Source organism: Phyllobates terribilis, unplaced genomic scaffold (genome assembly GCF_046119375.1).
Source record: "Phyllobates terribilis strain yellow unplaced genomic scaffold, ASM4611937v1 Scaffold_108__1_contigs__length_5656254, whole genome shotgun sequence".
Taxonomy (NCBI): domain Eukaryota; kingdom Metazoa; phylum Chordata; class Amphibia; order Anura; family Dendrobatidae; genus Phyllobates; species Phyllobates terribilis.
In genome coordinates this window covers 1,119,951-1,138,439 of record NW_027362868.1, presented here as the reverse complement: position 1 = coordinate 1,138,439, position 18,489 = coordinate 1,119,951, and the positions used below count along the sequence as shown (strand labels likewise).

At 45.2% G+C, this 18,489-nt stretch overlaps 9 non-coding genes across 9 annotated transcripts; all 9 read right to left on the bottom strand.

The window, feature by feature from the left end:
- Nucleotides 1-2,102: 2,102 nt before the first annotated feature.
- On the bottom strand, nt 2,103-2,293 carry LOC141198985 (U2 spliceosomal RNA). The gene has a single exon (XR_012270750.1). It is a non-coding gene; the product is annotated as a U2 spliceosomal RNA (small nuclear RNA).
- A 1,120-nt stretch (nt 2,294-3,413) lies between these two features.
- On the bottom strand, nt 3,414-3,604 carry LOC141198984 (U2 spliceosomal RNA). The gene has a single exon (XR_012270749.1). It is a non-coding gene; the product is annotated as a U2 spliceosomal RNA (small nuclear RNA).
- A 1,121-nt stretch (nt 3,605-4,725) lies between these two features.
- On the bottom strand, nt 4,726-4,916 carry LOC141198983 (U2 spliceosomal RNA). The gene has a single exon (XR_012270748.1). It is a non-coding gene; the product is annotated as a U2 spliceosomal RNA (small nuclear RNA).
- A 1,119-nt stretch (nt 4,917-6,035) lies between these two features.
- Nucleotides 6,036-6,221, bottom strand: LOC141200888 (U2 spliceosomal RNA). The gene has a single exon (XR_012272586.1). It is a non-coding gene; the product is annotated as a U2 spliceosomal RNA (small nuclear RNA).
- A 6,306-nt stretch (nt 6,222-12,527) lies between these two features.
- Nucleotides 12,528-12,718, bottom strand: LOC141198982 (U2 spliceosomal RNA). The gene has a single exon (XR_012270747.1). It is a non-coding gene; the product is annotated as a U2 spliceosomal RNA (small nuclear RNA).
- Nucleotides 12,719-13,841: 1,123 nt separating this feature from the next.
- Nucleotides 13,842-14,032, bottom strand: LOC141200394 (U2 spliceosomal RNA). The gene has a single exon (XR_012272116.1). It is a non-coding gene; the product is annotated as a U2 spliceosomal RNA (small nuclear RNA).
- A 1,123-nt stretch (nt 14,033-15,155) lies between these two features.
- On the bottom strand, nt 15,156-15,346 carry LOC141200393 (U2 spliceosomal RNA). Its single transcript, XR_012272115.1, has one exon. It is a non-coding gene; the product is annotated as a U2 spliceosomal RNA (small nuclear RNA).
- A 1,126-nt stretch (nt 15,347-16,472) lies between these two features.
- Nucleotides 16,473-16,663, bottom strand: LOC141200392 (U2 spliceosomal RNA). Its single transcript, XR_012272114.1, has one exon. It is a non-coding gene; the product is annotated as a U2 spliceosomal RNA (small nuclear RNA).
- A 1,126-nt stretch (nt 16,664-17,789) lies between these two features.
- Nucleotides 17,790-17,980, bottom strand: LOC141198980 (U2 spliceosomal RNA). Its single transcript, XR_012270745.1, has one exon. It is a non-coding gene; the product is annotated as a U2 spliceosomal RNA (small nuclear RNA).
- Between the last annotated feature and the right edge of the window lie 509 nt (nt 17,981-18,489).

The following is an 18,489-nucleotide window of genomic DNA, read 5'->3' as shown; positions in this document are numbered from 1 at the left end:
CCTTGTACAATTTTCTCGTGTATGCCCATATTCATGACAATTCCGGCATTGAAGGGGCATTCCTGGGTAGCGTAGGAATCCCCTGACATTACCAATGGCAAAATTAGCAGGCGGGTGGTGAAGACCACCAATGCCGCTCTGATCTGGATGGAACTTCACCAGGTATTTCCTCTTCCCATTCCAGAAGCGCTGGGAGTTGAGGATATCATGTGAGAAGCGCACTGACTTGCAGTAACACTTCAAAAAGGTTTCGATATCGCCCTCAGAGACGAATGGGCTGTACATGAAGATCACCAAGGGTACTTCCTCTTCACCGTACAGGAAGTCAAAGCTCAGCCCGTTCAGTCTCTCATCGTCCTTGTCCGCAACCATCAGTGCTGCATGGATATTATCACAGCATGATTTAGCCATAAAGGAAATGGTATATCGCCCACGGAATTCCTGATCGTAAAGACACAGGATCTTATCTCGCTCCAGGTGGAAGAACCCAAAAAGAATCTCATGCACGATGTACTGCAGATTCTTCTCATGGTGCTGGCATTCATCCACCATGATTCTAATGGACTGTCGCAGTGGAGTCTCCCCCACCGCAAATCCAAAAGAAAAAGGCATTTTCGTCCCTCAGGGACTAAGCCCTCCCCCAATAGTAACAAGGGAATGAATCCCACAAAAGCAGGAACAAACCCAAGACCGAGGGAGGGGTACCCCAAGAACTTACACAGCCCACTAAGCGATAAAGCTCAGCAAAGGAAAACGCCCTTATTTCCTCGGGTCGCCCCGAAGACAAGACGCGATCGCTCCCCGTTGTCCGGGGACTAAGCCGACCTGCCAATAGCTGCAAGGGGGTGAAGCTCCCTCCGTTAAGAGAGAGCGATCCCCCAAGGCCAACAAGTCGGGTACCCCAGGCACCTCCTAGCCGAGACCAAGGCAGCAACCGTTAGATCACTGTACCTGATCCTAGCCAAAAGGCCGAGAAGCGATAACCAGAATTGGTTTCCGACTACGGTGCCACCCAAGGATTCTGAAAAGTCCATTTGTGGAGATGGCCACCTGGACTCCCGTTAAGAAGACATGCTGTCAACCTCTAGATCCCTCACATGCCTGCACTTTTCGGCTTGCTGCTGCTGCAATCCACGCGTTTTAGATCTGCATAACTCCACCTCTTTTAGCACAGTACCCTCAACCCCCGGCTGTTCCCACCCGCCTCAACACCGTTGGAAGGGAGGAGAACCAATTAAGGCGGGGGGGGGGGTGGAACGAGCAGCTGTCTACCCTTAGCAGGAGGGTTGCTGATTAATTACCTCTCCTGCTGCTGCTGCTGCTGGCTGTCCAGCAGCAGACTGAAGGTGGCTGCTGCTGTGCGCAGGTATATAAAGGCTCAGAGCCTATTATGACACGCGCAGCCAGCGTTCCATTGCCACATTCCGTCTACTGCAGGCGGGATACCTGGATGGCTGAATGTCACTGAGAAGCTCACAGAGACCGCCATAAGCAACAGTTTAAAAGAATGCCACAGACTAATCAACCAAACTTTTTGGGTTGGTTTCTCTTTTATAGTCTGCAGGCATTAAATGAAAGAAGTCAGTGTTCCAGCAGAGGGAGACAACGTTTCAGAAAAGGCATTGTAGCAAACCAAAAAAGAAATTTTAGGCGCAGCAGAGTAACCAGCTCACATACCTGTTAGCTCAGGTGAGTTTAAAAGGCTGCTGTTGATAACAAGGGCATTTGCTAAATAGATGGTGTGTGTGCAGCAATATACTGAAAGGTCAATTATATTGTGCAGCTTATCTCACCACCTGTAGTTATTTAGGTGAAAGCTCCAAAATGCTTGCCTAATATGTCTGTTTATCCAAAAGGAAGTATAGAGGGAGAGCTAGATAGATAGCATTGCATTACATTACATTACATGGCAATGCAATGCACAGTTGCTGAAGTTGAACCAAAATGAGCTTGTCATCTGGCTTCTGCAACTTTTAACATGAAAAATCCAATGAGGAGAAGAAAAGCAAAGCCAAAGAGTCCATCCCAAAATCCGACAAACAAGCAAAATGAACAAAAAGCATTGAATTCAATTCTTTCTGATTTTAGAAACTGCATTAAAGAAGGGGTGCACCGGTCCTGGAGATACTGCAATACCAGGTCAATGCGTGGAGTGGACAGAGCAAGCTCTTTTTCCATCTCCCTGTTCTAAAAATCCATTTAATATATGGTCCCCAGATAGGGGACGTATCAGATATTAAACTGATAAGAACAGATACTACACTTGATCTTAGCCAAAAGGCCGAGAAGCGATAACCAGAATTGGTTTCCGACTACGGTGCCACCCAAGGATTCTGAAAAGTCCATTTGTGGAGATGGCCACCTGGACTCCCGTTAAGAAGACATGCTGTCAACCTCTAGATCCCTCACATGCCTGCACTTTTCGGCTTGCTGCTGCTGCAATCCACGCGTTTTAGATCTGCATAACTCCACCTCTTTTAGCACAGTACCCTCAACCCCCGGCTGTTCCCACCCGCCTCAACACCGTTGGAAGGGAGGAGAACCAATTAAGGCGGGGGGGGGGTGGAACGAGCAGCTGTCTACCCTTAGCAGGAGGGTTGCTGATTAATTACCTCTCCCGCTGCTGCTGCTGCTGGCTGTCCAGCAGCAGACTGAAGGTGGCTGCTGCTGTGCGCAGGTATATAAAGGCTCAGAGCCTATTATGACACGCGCAGCCAGCGTTCCATTGCCACATTCCGTCTACTGCAGGCGGGATACCTGGATGGCTGAATGTCACTGAGAAGCTCACAGAGACCGCCATAAGCAACAGTTTAAAAGAATGCCACAGACTAATCAACCAAACTTTTTGGGTTGGTTTCTCTTTTATAGTCTGCAGGCATTAAATGAAAGAAGTCAGTGTTCCAGCAGAGGGAGACAACGTTTCAGAAAAGGCATTGTAGCAAACCAAAAAAGAAATTTTAAGCGCAGCAGAGTAACCAGCTCACATACCTGTTAGCTCAGGTGAGTTTAAAAGGCTGCTGTTGATAACAAGGGCATTTGCTAAATAGATGGTGTGTGTGCAACAATATACTGAAAGGTCAATTATATTGTGCAGCTTATCTCACCACCTGTAGTAATTTAGGTGAAAGCTCCAAAATGCTTGCCTAATATGTCTGTTTATCCAAAAGGAAGTATAGATATAGAGCTAGATAGATAGCATTGCATTACATTACATTACATGGCAATGCAATGCACAGTTGCTGAAGTTGAACCAAAATGAGCTTGTCATCTGGCTTCTGCAACTTTTAACATGAAAAATCCAATGAGGAGAAGAAAAGCAAAGCCAAAGAGTCCATCCCAAAATCCGACAAACAAGCAAAATGAACAAAAAGCATTGAATTCAATTCTTTCTGATTTTAGAAACTGCATTAAAGAAGGGGTGCACCGGTCCTGGAGATACTGCAATACCAGGTCAATGCGTGGAGTGGACAGAGCAAGCTCTTTTTCCATCTCCCTGTTCTAAAAATCCATTTAATATATGGTCCCCAGATAGGGGACGTATCAGATATTAAACTGATAAGAACAGATACTACACTTGATCTTAGCCAAAAGGCCGAGAAGCGATAACCAGAATTGGTTTCCGACTATGGTGCCACCCAAGGATTCTGAAAAGTCCATTTGTGGAGATGGCCACCTGGACTCCCGTTAAGAAGACATGCTGTCAACCTCTAGATCCCTCACATGCCTGCACTTTTCGGCTTGCTGCTGCTGCAATCCACGCGTTTTAGATCTGCATAACTCCACCTCTTTTAGCACAGTACCCTCAACCCCCGGCTGTTCCCACCCGCCTCAACACCGTTGGATGGGAGGAGAACCAATTAAGGCGGGGGGGGGGGTGGAACGAGCAGCTGTCTACCCTTAGCAGGAGGGTTGCTGATTAATTACCTCTCCTGCTGCTGCTGCTGCTGGCTGTCCAGCAGCAGACTGAAGGTGGCTGCTGCTGTGCGCAGGTATATAAAGGCTCAGAGCCTATTATGACACGCGCAGCCAGCGTTCCATTGCCACATTCCGTCTACTGCAGGCGGGATACCTGGATGGCTGAATGTCACTGAGAAGCTCACAGAGACCGCCATAAGCAACAGTTTAAAAGAATGCCACAGACTAATCAACCAAACTTTTTGGGTTGGTTTCTCTTTTATAGTCTGCAGGCATTAAATGAAAGAAGTCAGTGTTCCAGCAGAGGGAGACAACATTTCAGAAAAGGCATTGTAGCAAACCAAAAAAGAAATTTTAAGCGCAGCAGAGTAACCAGCTCACATACCTGTTAGCTCAGGTGAGTTTAAAAGGCTGCTGTTGATAACAAGGGCATTTGCTAAATAGATGGTGTGTGTGCAACAATATACTGAAAGGTCAATTATATTGTGCAGCTTATCTCACCACCTGTAGTTATTTAGGTGAAAGCTCCAAAATGCTTGCCTAATATGTCTGTTTATCCAAAAGGAAGTATAGAGGGAGAGCTAGATAGATAGCATTGCATTACATTACATTACATGGCAATGCAATGCACAGTTGCTGAAGTTGAACCAAAATGAGCTTGTCATCTGGCTTCTGCAACTTTTAACATGAAAAATCCAATGAGGAGAAGAAAAGCAAAGCCAAAGAGTCCATCCCAAAATCCGACAAACAAGAAAAATGAACAAAAAGCATTGAATTCAATTCTTTCTGATTTTAGAAACTGCATTAAAGAAGGGGTGCACCGGTCCTGGAGATACTGCAATACCAGGTCAATGCGTGGAGTGGACAGAGCAAGCTCTTTTTCCATCTCCCTGTTCTAAAAATCCATTTAATATATGGTCCCCAGATAGGGGACGTATCAGATATTAAACTGATAAGAACAGATACTACACTTGATCTTAGCCAAAAGGCCGAGAAGCGATAACCAGAATTGGTTTCCGACTACGGTGCCACCCAAGGATTCTGAAAAGTCCATTTGTGGAGATGGCCACCTGGACTCCCGTTAAGAAGACATGCTGTCAACCTCTAGATCCCTCACATGCCTGCACTTTTCGGCTTGCTGCTGCTGCAATCCACGCGTTTTAGATCTGCATAACTCCACCTCTTTTAGCACAGTACCCTCAACCCCCGGCTGTTCCCACCCGCCTCAACACCGTTGGAAGGGAGGAGAACCAATTAAGGCGGGGGGGGGTGGAACGAGCAGCTGTCTACCCTTAGCAGGAGGGTTGCTGATTAATTACCTCTCCTGCTGCTGCTGCTGCTGGCTGTCCAGCAGCAGACTGAAGGTGGCTGCTGCTGTGCGCAGGTATATAAAGGCTCAGAGCCTATTATGACACGCGCAGCCAGCGTTCCATTGCCACATTCCGTCTACTGCAGGCGGGATACCTGGATGGCTGAATGTCACTGAGAAGCTCACAGAGACCGCCATAAGCAACAGTTTAAAAGAATGCCACAGACTAATCAACCAAACTTTTTGGGTTGGTTTCTCTTTTATAGTCTGCAGGCATTAAATGAAAGAAGTCAGTGTTCCAGCAGAGGGAGACAACGTTTCAGAAAAGGCATTGTAGCAAACCAAAAAAGAAATTTTAAGCGCAGCAGAGTAACCAGCTCACATACCTGTTAGCTCAGGTGAGTTTAAAAGGCTGCTGTTGATAACAAGGGCATTTGCTAAATAGATGGTGTGTGTGCAACAATATACTGAAAGGTCAATTATATTGTGCAGCTTATCTCACCACCTGTAGTTATTTAGGTGAAAGCTCCAAAATGCTTGCCTAATATGTCTGTTTATCCAAAAGGAAGTATAGAGGGAGAGCTAGATAGATAGCATTGCATTACATTACATTACATGGCAATGCAATGCACAGTTGCTGAAGTTGAACCAAAATGAGCTTGTCATCTGGCTTCTACAACTTTTAACATGAAAAATCCAATGAGGAGAAGAAAAGCAAAGCCAAAGAGTCCATCCCAAAATCCGACAAACAAGCAAAATGAACAAAAAGCATTGAATTCAATTCTTTCTGATTTTAGAAACTGCATTAAAGAAGGGGTGCACCGGTCCTGGAGATACTGCAATACCAGGTCAATGCGTGGAGTGGACAGAGCAAGCTCTTTTTCCATCTCCCTGTTCTAAAAATCCATTTAATATATGGTCCCCAGATAGGGGACGTATCAGATATTAAACTGATAAGAACAGATAAGGTTTCAACATAATTTTATTGTGCATAAGTCAGATTACAAGACAATCAATGCGAAACCTTTCAAGTACAAAAAAACCCATAAAAACATTTAACAATTATACATTACAGAGAATAATCAATATAAAATAGAATTCCACATATAAAAGCACCATCTACGGTTCGCTTCCTTCTTGCCCATATCTTTTACATTTTTTAAATAATAAACATACATTTCACTAAAAGCCAGTTTAATACAATCAAGCACAGAAATAAAATCACGATTAAACAATAAAATATTCCTTGCTTTCCAAATTGCATTCTTGGCACAGTTTATTATACACCAGCAGATTTCAGATTGGTATGCAGTAGGGCAATTAAAAAGTCCGTATAAAACATATTCATAATAAAAGTCCTTTAAACCGCAAACCCACTTTAAAAGAATCCCCAATTTCACCCAGAGTTCTTGTGCAAAGGTGCAGTTCCAAAAAAGGTGCATAACGGTCTCATCACAATGGCAAGAGTCTCTTGGGCATTTTGCCCGTGCCACCAGGCCTCTCCGGTGTTGGAATTCTCTGGTTGGGAGGCACTGGTGGACGGACATCCAGGCAAGGTCTTTATGGACATTGGCGAGGAACTTCCCGAAGACATTCCTCCACACACGTTTGGATCTGTTCCATGAGTAGTTGCAAACTGGGGATGTCTCTTCTTCTCTCCTCAAGTGGACAAATAGCTTCTTCCGGTCCAGAAGGATGTCAGCTCCAAGGTCTTTTAAATTATGAGTCTTTATAACTTTTTCTAAAATAATAAGGTGCTTTGGTGGACACAATAAAACAGGCGCTGATAAGGATGGCCTAAACCATCTCTTAAAGATAAAACCACACGTGTATTTTAAAAACAGGCCAAAAGTAGTATCAGACTTAAAAGCTTTAAAACAAAAACAGAAAAAATTTACATATAAAAACAGGCGAAGATCGGGAACATCTTTTCCTCCATTCTGCTTTCTCTTATACATTTCTGATCGTTTAAGCTTTTCCATTTTAGAGCCCCATATAAACATAAAAATACAACGAGTTAGTTTTTTTAGCATTAAGTCAGAGGGAGGATACACCATGGCAATATATAAAATCATAGGTAATAAAACAGATTTAATAACAAGGACTTTCCCTTCGATCGAAAGATTCCTCAGGGTCCAAAAGGAAAGTTTCTTTGCCATTTTATCTTGAACCTCTCCCCAACTCACAAGCCCATCATTATTTGCATCAAATACAACCCCTAAAATTTTTACATTGTCATATTTCACATTAACAGTCGGTAAGTCATTTCTATCCCACGCCCCCATAATCAAACACTCAGTTTTATTAAAATTCATTTTAAAACCAGAAGCTTGACTAAAAAGATTGGTGCACAATACTACTCTCCGGAGTGAAGCAGGATCAGTGCAAATAGCCGTCACGTCATCCATATATCCAAGCACTTTAACCTGAGCCCCTCCCCCTCCTGGGACAGGAACCCCCCGGACTACCTTGTCTTTCCGGATCATGCATAAAAGGGGTTCCATAGCACAAATAAACAGAATTGGGGATAATGGACATCCCTGCTTCACTCCGGATTCCAGTGGGATAAAATCAGTTAAAAAACCATTGACAGAGATTTGTGAAAACTTATTGTTATATAAACTCTTAATGCGAGATAAAAACCAGTCTGGGATTGCCATTTGTTTTAAAACTTTAAAAAGATATTCATGAGAAACCCTGTCAAACGCTTTCTCGAAGTCTAGCGCCAACAGGGCCAGCCCTTGATCCCTGTCTTTACTGTACCATATTACGTCTCTGATCGTATTTAGGGTCTCTGTAATACTCCTCCCTGGTACACCACATACTTGTTCGGGTTGTATTAACACATTAATAACAGTTTTAAAACGACATGCAATAATCTTAGCTAAAACCTTGTAATCCATGTTAAGGAGGGTGATAGGTCTCCAATTTTTTAGGTCGTCCCGAGCGCCCTTCTTCTTGTATATTAAGGACACTATCCCCCTCCTCCATGACTTGGGTAACTTATCACACAAAAAAACCTCTTTAAAAAGTGCTAAAAGATCCTCTTTTAAAATATCCCAAAAGGATAAATAAAATTCCACAGGAAGACCATCAGCTCCTGGGGCTTTCCCTCTTGAAAAACTTTTAAAAACACTAAAAAGTTCTTCTAAAGTAATATCTTTTGTTAAAAACCCCTGATCTGCAGAATTTAGCCTAAAATCCAGGACATTAAGAGCATCTTGTAAAAACATATTATTAACACTTTTTTTGCTAAAAAGGTTTCTATAAAAATTAAAAGCTACCCTCTTCATACCTTGTATTGTGCTATCTCCATCTAGGCAGGTAATCGTTTCTTTCCTCTCCACCACTTTTTTGAAAAAGAAACGTGTACACTTTTCCCCTTCTTCTAAAAATTGCACCTTAGAATTAAATATTATTTCCTTCCCTTTTTGTTCAAGGTATGACTGTATCTCATTTTTAAGGCTTACAATATCATCATGCACCTCTAAGCCTATCTCTTTGAATTTAAGGAGAGTCTGCAGTCTAGTATTCAAATTTGCATAGCCCTGCTTCTTCTGCCTCGCCTTCCTCTTCCCAGCCCTGATAAAAAAAAGTTGGATCTTGTCTTTAATCCCTTCCCACCAGGACAGCATTTTAAAATATGGGGGTTTGAGCTGCCTCCATTGTTGGTACTTTTTGATAAAATCTGACCTTACCAGGGGGTCTTCCAATAGGTGTACCCCCAGGCGCCACAACCCTCTATTCACCTTTAGTTCCCCCTGGTATTCTATCTCTAATTTTAATATGTTATGGTCAGAAAATAAATTAGGAATTAAAACAAAATATACAGGGCTAAAAGTTTCAGATAAAAAGATAAAATCGATCCTGGAGGTCACTCCCCGACCGGACCACGTAAATCCCGGGTCCGTCGGCGATAGCGACCTCCAGGCATCGCGCAACTTAAAATCTGTCTGCAAATTACTTAATAAAAAACATGATTTATCTAATTTACGGATCGGGTCACCTCCTCCTCGGCGCTCATTTACACTGAGGCAATTAAAGTCCCCAGCTACCAAAAGAGGAGATGACCCTACACAGAACAACGGTAAAATCTCAAACAATTGTATCCGTTCTTGTTTATCTGGCGGGGCATACACATTTATAACACGAAAGTTAAAATTATTAAAACATAAATGTACTAATATAGCTCTGCCGGGCACAATCTCAGTGACAGAGGAGATTATAAAAGCATTACCTCGGCAGAGCAGACCCACACCAGCTGATTTATTCTCATTAGAGCCGGACCAAATGGAGGGCCCTAGTTTCCAGTCTTTCTTTAGCTCATTATACCGTAGTCCGTGTTGCAGACCGCATTCCTGTAGGAAACAAATATCAAAGTCTAATGTTTTGAAAAAATCAAAGAGAGCAGCCCTGCGGACAGGGCTCTTTAAAGATCTCACATTGAGTGAGAGACACTTAATAGATGGCATTTGTGTCATGGGGGAGGGGAGTCATCCATTATATCCCCTGCAGACCCCGTCAAGCTCTCGAGTGTTGAGGAGAAGCAGAGAATATTCTGGGGGTCCGAACCGGATATCGGATACCCGGAGGAACCGGGTTGCCATATATCATCCCTGGCAAGGCACACATCAGGCGAGTCTGGATTAAATGCCGGAGGATTGTCCGCTCTCAACTTTTTTCCACACGGCTCAATCACGTCACTCGTGCAGTCATCCTCCGCTATTGCTGTATGGCCTCTCACTTCCTGAAGACTCTCCAGGTCAGACATGAGAACCTCGCCATCATTGCCACCTGCTGGACAAAGAACCGTGGTCTGCTGGCACGAGTCCCTAGGTATGTCTGGGGTCTTCGACACAGAGCCCCCCACCGCCAACTCATTGGGGGCGCCCTGCTCCAACACACCAGGGACCATCGACGCAGTGGTCTTCTCCCTGACGGGAGAGTCCCTCTGCTCCGGTCTTTGGGTGGTCCGCCCTCCGCCCTTTTTCTGGGACTTCGCCACAGGAGGCTCTCCACGGGGGAGACCCGACTCCTGCTCCGTCCTCTCCGTCTCCTTCCTCGCGCCCTTGACCTTCTCCGCCACCTCCTCTGTTGTGGAAACAGAAGGACGAGGCTCAGGTCCTTTACTGGTCTCCGGAACACGAACTGGTCCTTCCCGTGGCATAGGTCCTCCAGCAGCTTCCGCATATGTTCGGGTCTTGGTCTTCAGTGGGCACTTCCGAAATATATGGCCGTCCACGCCACACAGGTTGCAAGAATCCTTATGGGGGCAGTCCTTAAATAAATGTCCTAGTAGACCACAGTTATTACAACGGAATGCCTTGGACTCTGCACAATTGCTCTGGACATGCCCCATTTTCCCACAATTTCGACAGTACATAGGCATGCCAGCATAAAATAAATACCCCCGACTTTTCCCGATAGTGATAGTAGAGGGGGGGTGATGTGTTCCTCCATAGCCCTGGGGATCCTTCCGCAACCGCACAAGAAACCTCCGCTTCCCACCCCAGAAGCCAACAGAGTTCTTCACAGGCCCAATGTATCTCACCTCATCACAGTGACGGCTCAAACAGGTTTGGATGTCCTGCCTCTCCACAAAAGGGTTGGGAAAATACGTTGTTATTTGTACCTCCTCATGGACGAAAAGCAGGGAAAACACCAGGCCATCCATCTCATCTCTCCAACCATGCTCGTTCACCTTCTGGACCAACTGTTGGCAGCATCCTTGGTTCTTAAAAGTGATGGTATAAATACCTTTGAGTTCATTGTCCTGGAAGCAAAAGATGTCATCTCTGTCGAACTCCAGGATCCCAAGGAGGATGGTATTGCAGACGAAGCGGATTCCTTTCTGCTCTCTGAAACTTTCCAAGACCTCGATACGGATTGTGTTCCTCATCCGGGGCTCTCCCGATGCAAAAGAAATTGTAGCAGGCATCCTTCCACGAAAGCGTACCAACTACAGAAGAAAAGAAAAAAGGCGTGAGCCTTTTTAAGGGATCGCAACACGTTGTAAGGGGACTAAGCCAGCTCCCTAATAGCAGCAGGGGGGTGAAGCCCCACCGTAAGGTGGGACGATCCCCCCAGGCCAAGGAGCCGGGTACCCCAAACACCTATCAGCCAAGACCAGATGCAATGCCTAAACACCACACCCAATCTTAGCCAAAAGGCCGAGAAGCGATAACCAGAATTGGTTTCCGACTACGGTGCCACCCAAGGATTCTGAAAAGTCCATTTGTGGAGATGGCCACCTGGACTCCCATTAAGAAGACATGCTGTCAACCTCTAGATCCCTCACATGCCTGCACTTTTCGGCTTGCTGCTGCTGCAATCCACGCGTTTTAGATCTGCATAACTCCACCTTTTTTAGCACAGTACCCTCAACCCCCGGCTGTTCCCACCCGCCTCAACACCGTTGGAAGGGAGGAGAACCAATTAAGGCGGGGGGGGGGGTGGAACGAGCAGCTGTCTACCCTTAGCAGGAGGGTTGCTGATTAATTACCTCTCCTGCTGCTGCTGCTGCTGGCTGTCCAGCAGCAGACTGAAGGTGGCTGCTGCTGTGCGCAGGTATATAAAGGCTCAGAGCCTATTATGACACGCGCAGCCAGCGTTCCATTGCCACATTCCGTCTACTGCAGGCGGGATACCTGGATGGCTGAATGTCACTGAGAAGCTCACAGAGACCGCCATAAGCAACAGATTAAAAGAATGCCACAGACTAATCAACCAAACTTTTTGGGTTGGTTTCTCTTTTATAGTCTGCAGGCATTAAATGAAAGAAGTCAGTGTTCCAGCAGAGGGAGACAACGTTTCAGAAAAGGCATTGTAGCAAACCAAAAAAGAAATTTTAAGCGCAGCAGAGTAACCAGCTCACATACCTGTTAGCTCAGGTGAGTTTAAAAGGCTGCTGTTGATAACAAGGGCATTTGCTAAATAGATGGTGTGTGTGCAACAATATACTGAAAGGTCAATTATATTGTGCAGCTTATCTCACCACCTGTAGTTATTTAGGTGAAAGCTCCAAAATGCTTGCCTAATATGTCTGTTTATCCAAAAGGAAGTATAGAGGGAGAGCTAGATAGATAGCATTGCATTACATTACATTACATGGCAATGCAATGCACAGTTGCTGAAGTTGAACCAAAATGAGCTTGTCATCTGGCTTCTGCAACTTTTAACATGAAAAATCCAATGAGGAGAAGAAAAGCAAAGCCAAAGAGTCCATCCCAAAATCCGACAAACAAGCAAAATGAACAAAAAGCATTGAATTCAATTCTTTCTGATTTTAGAAACTGCATTAAAGAAGGGGTGCACCGGTCCTGGAGATACTGCAATACCAGGTCAATGCGTGGAGTGGACAGAGCAAGCTCTTTTTCCATCTCCCTGTTCTAAAAATCCATTTAATATATGGTCCCCAGATAGGGGACGTATCAGATATTAAACTGATAAGAACAGATACTACACTTGATCTTAGCCAAAAGGCCGAGAAGCGATAACCAGAATTGGTTTCCGACTACGGTGCCACCCAAGGATTCTGAAAAGTCCATTTGTGGAGATGGCCACCTGGACTCCCGTTAAGAAGACATGCTGTCAACCTCTAGATCCCTCACATGCCTGCACTTTTCGGCTTGCTGCTGCTGCAATCCACGCGTTTTAGATCTGCATAACTCCACCTCTTTTAGCACAGTACCCTCAACCCCCGGCTGTTCCCACCCGCCTCAACACCGTTGGAAGGGAGGAGAACCAATTAAGGCGGAGGGGGGGGGGTGGAACGAGCAGCTGTCTACCCTTAGCAGGAGGGTTGCTGATTAATTACCTCTCCTGCTGCTGCTGCTGCTGGCTGTCCAGCAGCAGACTGAAGGTGGCTGCTGCTGTGCGCAGGTATATAAAGGCTCAGAGCCTATTATGACACGCGCAGCCAGCGTTCCATTGCCACATTCCGTCTACTGCAGGCGGGATACCTGGATGGCTGAATGTCACTGAGAAGCTCACAGAGACCGCCATAAGCAACAGTTTAAAAGAATGCCACAGACTAATCAACCAAACTTTTTGGGTTGGTTTCTCTTTTATAGTCTGCAGGCATTAAATGAAAGAAGTCAGTGTTCCAGCAGAGGGAGACAACGTTTCAGAAAAGGCATTGTAGCAAACCAAAAAAGAAATTTTAAGCGCAGCAGAGTAACCAGCTCACATACCTGTTAGCTCAGGTGAGTTTAAAAGGCTGCTGTTGATAACAAGGGCATTTGCTAAATAGATGGTGTGTGTGCAACAATATACTGAAAGGTCAATTATATTGTGCAGCTTATCTCACCACCTGTAGTTATTTAGGTGAAAGCTCCAAAATGCTTGCCTAATATGTCTGTTTATCCAAAAGGAAGTATAGAAGGAGAGCTAGATAGATAGCATTGCATTACATTACATTACATGGCAATGCAATGCACAGTTGGTGAAGTTGAACCAAAATGAGCTTGTCATCTGGCTTCTGCAACTTTTAACATGAAAAATCCAATGAGGAGAAGAAAAGCAAAGCCAAAGAGTCCATCCCAAAATCCGACAAACAAGCAAAATGAACAAAAAGCATTGAATTCAATTCTTTCTGATTTTAGAAACTGCATTAAAGAAGGGGTGCACCGGTCCTGGAGATACTGCATTACCAGGTCAATGCGTGGAGTGGACAGAGCAAGCTCTTTTTCCATCTCCCTGTTCTAAAAATCCATTTAATATATGGTCCCCAGATAGGGGACGTATCAGATATTAAACTGATAAGAACAGATACTACACTTGATCTTAGCCAAAAGGCCGAGAAGCGATAACCAGAATTGGTTTCCGACTACGGTGCCACCCAAGGATTCTGAAAAGTCCATTTGTGGAGATGGCCACCTGGACTCCCGTTAAGAAGACATGCTGTCAACCTCTAGATCCCTCACATGCCTGCACTTTTCGGCTTGCTGCTGCTGCAATCCACGCGTTTTAGATCTGCATAACTCCACCTCTTTTAGCACAGTACCCTCAACCCCCGGCTGTTCCCACCCGCCTCAACACCGTTGGAAGGGAGGAGAACCAATTAAGGCGGGGGGGGGGGGGTGGAACGAGCAGCTGTCTACCCTTAGCAGGAGGGTTGCTGATTAATTACCTCTCCTGCTGCTGCTGCTGCTGGCTGTCCAGCAGCAGACTGAAGGTGGCTGCTGCTGTGCGCAGGTATATAAAGGCTCAGAGCCTATTATGACACGCGCAGCCAGCGTTCCATTGCCACATTCCGTCTACTGCAGGCGGGATACCTGGATGGCTGAATGTCACTGAGAAGCTCACAGAGACCGCCATAAGCAACAGTTTAAAAGAATGCCACAGACTAATCAACCAAACTTTTTGGGTTGGTTTCTCTTTTATAGTCTGCAGGCATTAAATGAAAGAAGTCAGTGTTCCAGCAGAGGGAGACAACGTTTCAGAAAAGGCATTGTAGCAAACCAAAAAAGAAATTTTAAGCGCAGCAGAGTAACCAGCTCACATACCTGTTAGCTCAGGTGAGTTTAAAAGGCTGCTGTTGATAACAAGGGCATTTGCTAAATAGATGGTGTGTGTGCAACAATATACTGAAAGGTCAATTATATTGTGCAGCTTATCTCACCACCTGTAGTTATTTAGGTGAAAGCTCCAAAATGCTTGCCTAATATGTCTGTTTATCCAAAAGGAAGTATAGAAGGAGAGCTAGATAGATAGCATTGCATTACATTACATTACATGGCAATGCAATGCACAGTTGGTGAAGTTGAACCAAAATGAGCTTGTCATCTGGCTTCTGCAACTTTTAACATGAAAAATCCAATGAGGAGAAGAAAAGCAAAGCCAAAGAGTCCATCCCAAAATCCGACAAACAAGCAAAATGAACAAAAAGCATTGAATTCAATTCTTTCTGATTTTAGAAACTGCATTAAAGAAGGGGTGCACCGGTCCTGGAGATACTGCATTACCAGGTCAATGCGTGGAGTGGACAGAGCAAGCTCTTTTTCCATCTCCCTGTTCTAAAAATCCATTTAATATATGGTCCCCAGATAGGGGACGTATCAGATATTAAACTGATAAGAACAGATACTACACTTGATCTTAGCCAAAAGGCCGAGAAGCGATAACCAGAATTGGTTTCCGACTACGGTGCCACCCAAGGATTCTGAAAAGTCCATTTGTGGAGATGGCCACCTGGACTCCCGTTAAGAAGACATGCTGTCAACCTCTAGATCCCTCACATGCCTGCACTTTTCGGCTTGCTGCTGCTGCAATCCACGCGTTTTAGATCTGCATAACTCCACCTCTTTTAGCACAGTACCCTCAACCCCCGGCTGTTCCCACCCGCCTCAACACCGTTGGAAGGGAGGAGAACCAATTAAGGCGGGGGGGGGGGGGGGGTGGAACGAGCAGCTGTCTACCCTTAGCAGGAGGGTTGCTGATTAATTACCTCTCCTGCTGCTGCTGCTGCTGGCTGTCCAGCAGCAGACTGAAGGTGGCTGCTGCTGTGCGCAGGTATATAAAGGCTCAGAGCCTATTATGACACGCGCAGCCAGCGTTCCATTGCCACATTCCGTCTACTGCAGGCGGGATACCTGGATGGCTGAATGTCACTGAGAAGCTCACAGAGACCGCCATAAGCAACAGTTTAAAAGAATGCCACAGACTAATCAACCAAACTTTTTGGGTTGGTTTCTCTTTTATAGTCTGCAGGCATTAAATGAAAGAAGTCAGTGTTCCAGCAGAGGGAGACAACGTTTCAGAAAAGGCATTGTAGCAAACCAAAAAAGAAATTTTAAGCGCAGCAGAGTAACCAGCTCACATACCTGTTAGCTCAGGTGAGTTTAAAAGGCTGCTGTTGATAACAAGGGCATTTGCTAAATAGATGGTGTGTGTGCAACAATATACTGAAAGGTCAATTATATTGTGCAGCTTATCTCACCACCTGTAGTTATTTAGGTGAAAGCTCCAAAATGCTTGCCTAATATGTCTGTTTATCCAAAAGGAAGTATAGAAGGAGAGCTAGATAGATAGCATTGCATTACATTACATTACATGGCAATGCAATGCACAGTTGGTGAAGTTGAACCAAAATGAGCTTGTCATCTGGCTTCTGCAACTTTTAACATGAAAAATCCAATGAGGAGAAGAAAAGCAAAGCCAAAGAGTCCATCCCAAAATCCGACAAACAAGCAAAATGAACAAAAAGCATTGAATTCAATTCTTTCTGATTTTAGAAACTGCATTAAAGAAGGGGTGCACCGGTCCTGGAGATACTGCATTACCAGGTCAATGCGTGGAGTGGACAGAGCAAGCTCTTTTTCCATCTCCCTGTTCTAAAAATCCATTTAATATATGGTCCCCAGATAGGGGACGTATCAGATATTAAACTGATAAGAACAGATACTACACTTGATCTTAGCCAAAAGGCCGAGAAGCGATAACCAGAATTGGTTTCCGACTACGGTGCCACCCAAGGATTCTGAAAAGTCCATTTGTGGAGATGGCCACCTGGACTCCCGTTAAGAAGACATGCTGTCAACCTCTAGATCCCTCACATGCCTGCACTTTTCGGCTTGCTGCTGCTGCAATCCACGCGTTTTAGATCTGCATAACTCCACCTCTTTTAGCACAGTACCCTCAACCCCCGGCTGTTCCCACCCGCCTCAACACCGTTGGAAGGGAGGAGAACCAATTAAGGCGGGGGGGGGGGGGGGGTGGAACGAGCAGCTGTCTACCCTTAGCAGGAGGGTTGCTGATTAATTACCTCTCCTGCTGCTGCTGCTGCTGGCTGTCCAGCAGCAGACTGAAGGTGGCTGCTGCTGTGCGCAGGTATATAAAGGCTCAGAGCCTATTATGACACGCGCAGCCAGCGTTCCATTGCCACATTCCGTCTACTGCAGGCGGGATACCTGGATGGCTGAATGTCACTGAGAAGCTCACAGAGACCGCCATAAGCAACAGTTTAAAAGAATGCCACAGACTAATCAACCAAACTTTTTGGGTTGGTTTCTCTTTTATAGTCTGCAGGCATTAAATGAAAGAAGTCAGTGTTCCAGCAGAGGGAGACAACGTTTCAGAAAAGGCATTGTAGCAAACCAAAAAAGAAATTTTAAGCGCAGCAGAGTAACCAGCTCACATACCTGTTAGCTCAGGTGAGTTTAAAAGGCTGCTGTTGATAACAAGGGCATTTGCTAAATAGATGGTGTGTGTGCAACAATATACTGAAAGGTCAATTATATTGTGCAGCTTATCTCACCACCTGTAGTTATTTAGGTGAAAGCTCCAAAATGCTTGCCTAATATGTCTGTTTATCCAAAAGGAAGTATAGAGGGAGAGCTAGATAGATAGCATTGCATTACATTACATTACATGGCAATGCAATGCACAGTTGCTGAAGTTGAACCAAAATGAGCTTGTCATCTGGCTTCTGCAACTTTTAACATGAAAAATCCAATGAGGAGAAGAAAAGCAAAGCCAAAGAGTCCATCCCAAAATCCGACAAACAAGCAAAATGAACAAAAAGCATTGAATTCAATTCTTTCTGATTTTAGAAACTGCATTAAAGAAGGGGTGCACCGGTCCTGGAGATACTGCAATACCAGGTCAATGCGTGGAGTGGACAGAGCAAGCTCTTTTTCCATCTCCCTGTTCTAAAAATCCATTTAATATATGGTCCCCAGATAGGGGACGTATCAGATATTAAACTGATAAGAACAGATACTACACTTGATCTTAGCCAAAAGGCCGAGAAGCGATAACCAGAATTGGTTTCCGACTACGGTGCCACCCAAGGATTCTGAAAAGTCCATTTGTGGAGATGGCCACCTGGACTCCCGTTAAGAAGACATGCTGTCAACCTCTAGATCCCTCACATGCCTGCACTTTTCGGCTTGCTGCTGCTGCAATCCACGCGTTTTAGATCTGCATAACTCCACCTCTTTTAGCACAGTACCCTCAACCCCCGGCTGTTCCCACCCGCCTCAACACCGTTGGAAGGGAGGAGAACCAATTAAGGCGGGGGGGGGTGGAACGAGCAGCTGTCTACCCTTAGCAGGAGGGTTGCTGATTAATTACCTCTCCTGCTGCTGCTGCTGCTGGCTGTCCAGCAGCAGACTGAAGGTGGCTGCTGCTGTGCGCAGGTATATAAAGGCTCAGAGCCTATTATGACACGCGCAGCCAGCGTTCCATTGCCACATTCCGTCTACTGCAGGCGGGATACCTGGATGGCTGAATGTCACTGAGAAGCTCACAGAGACCGCCATAAG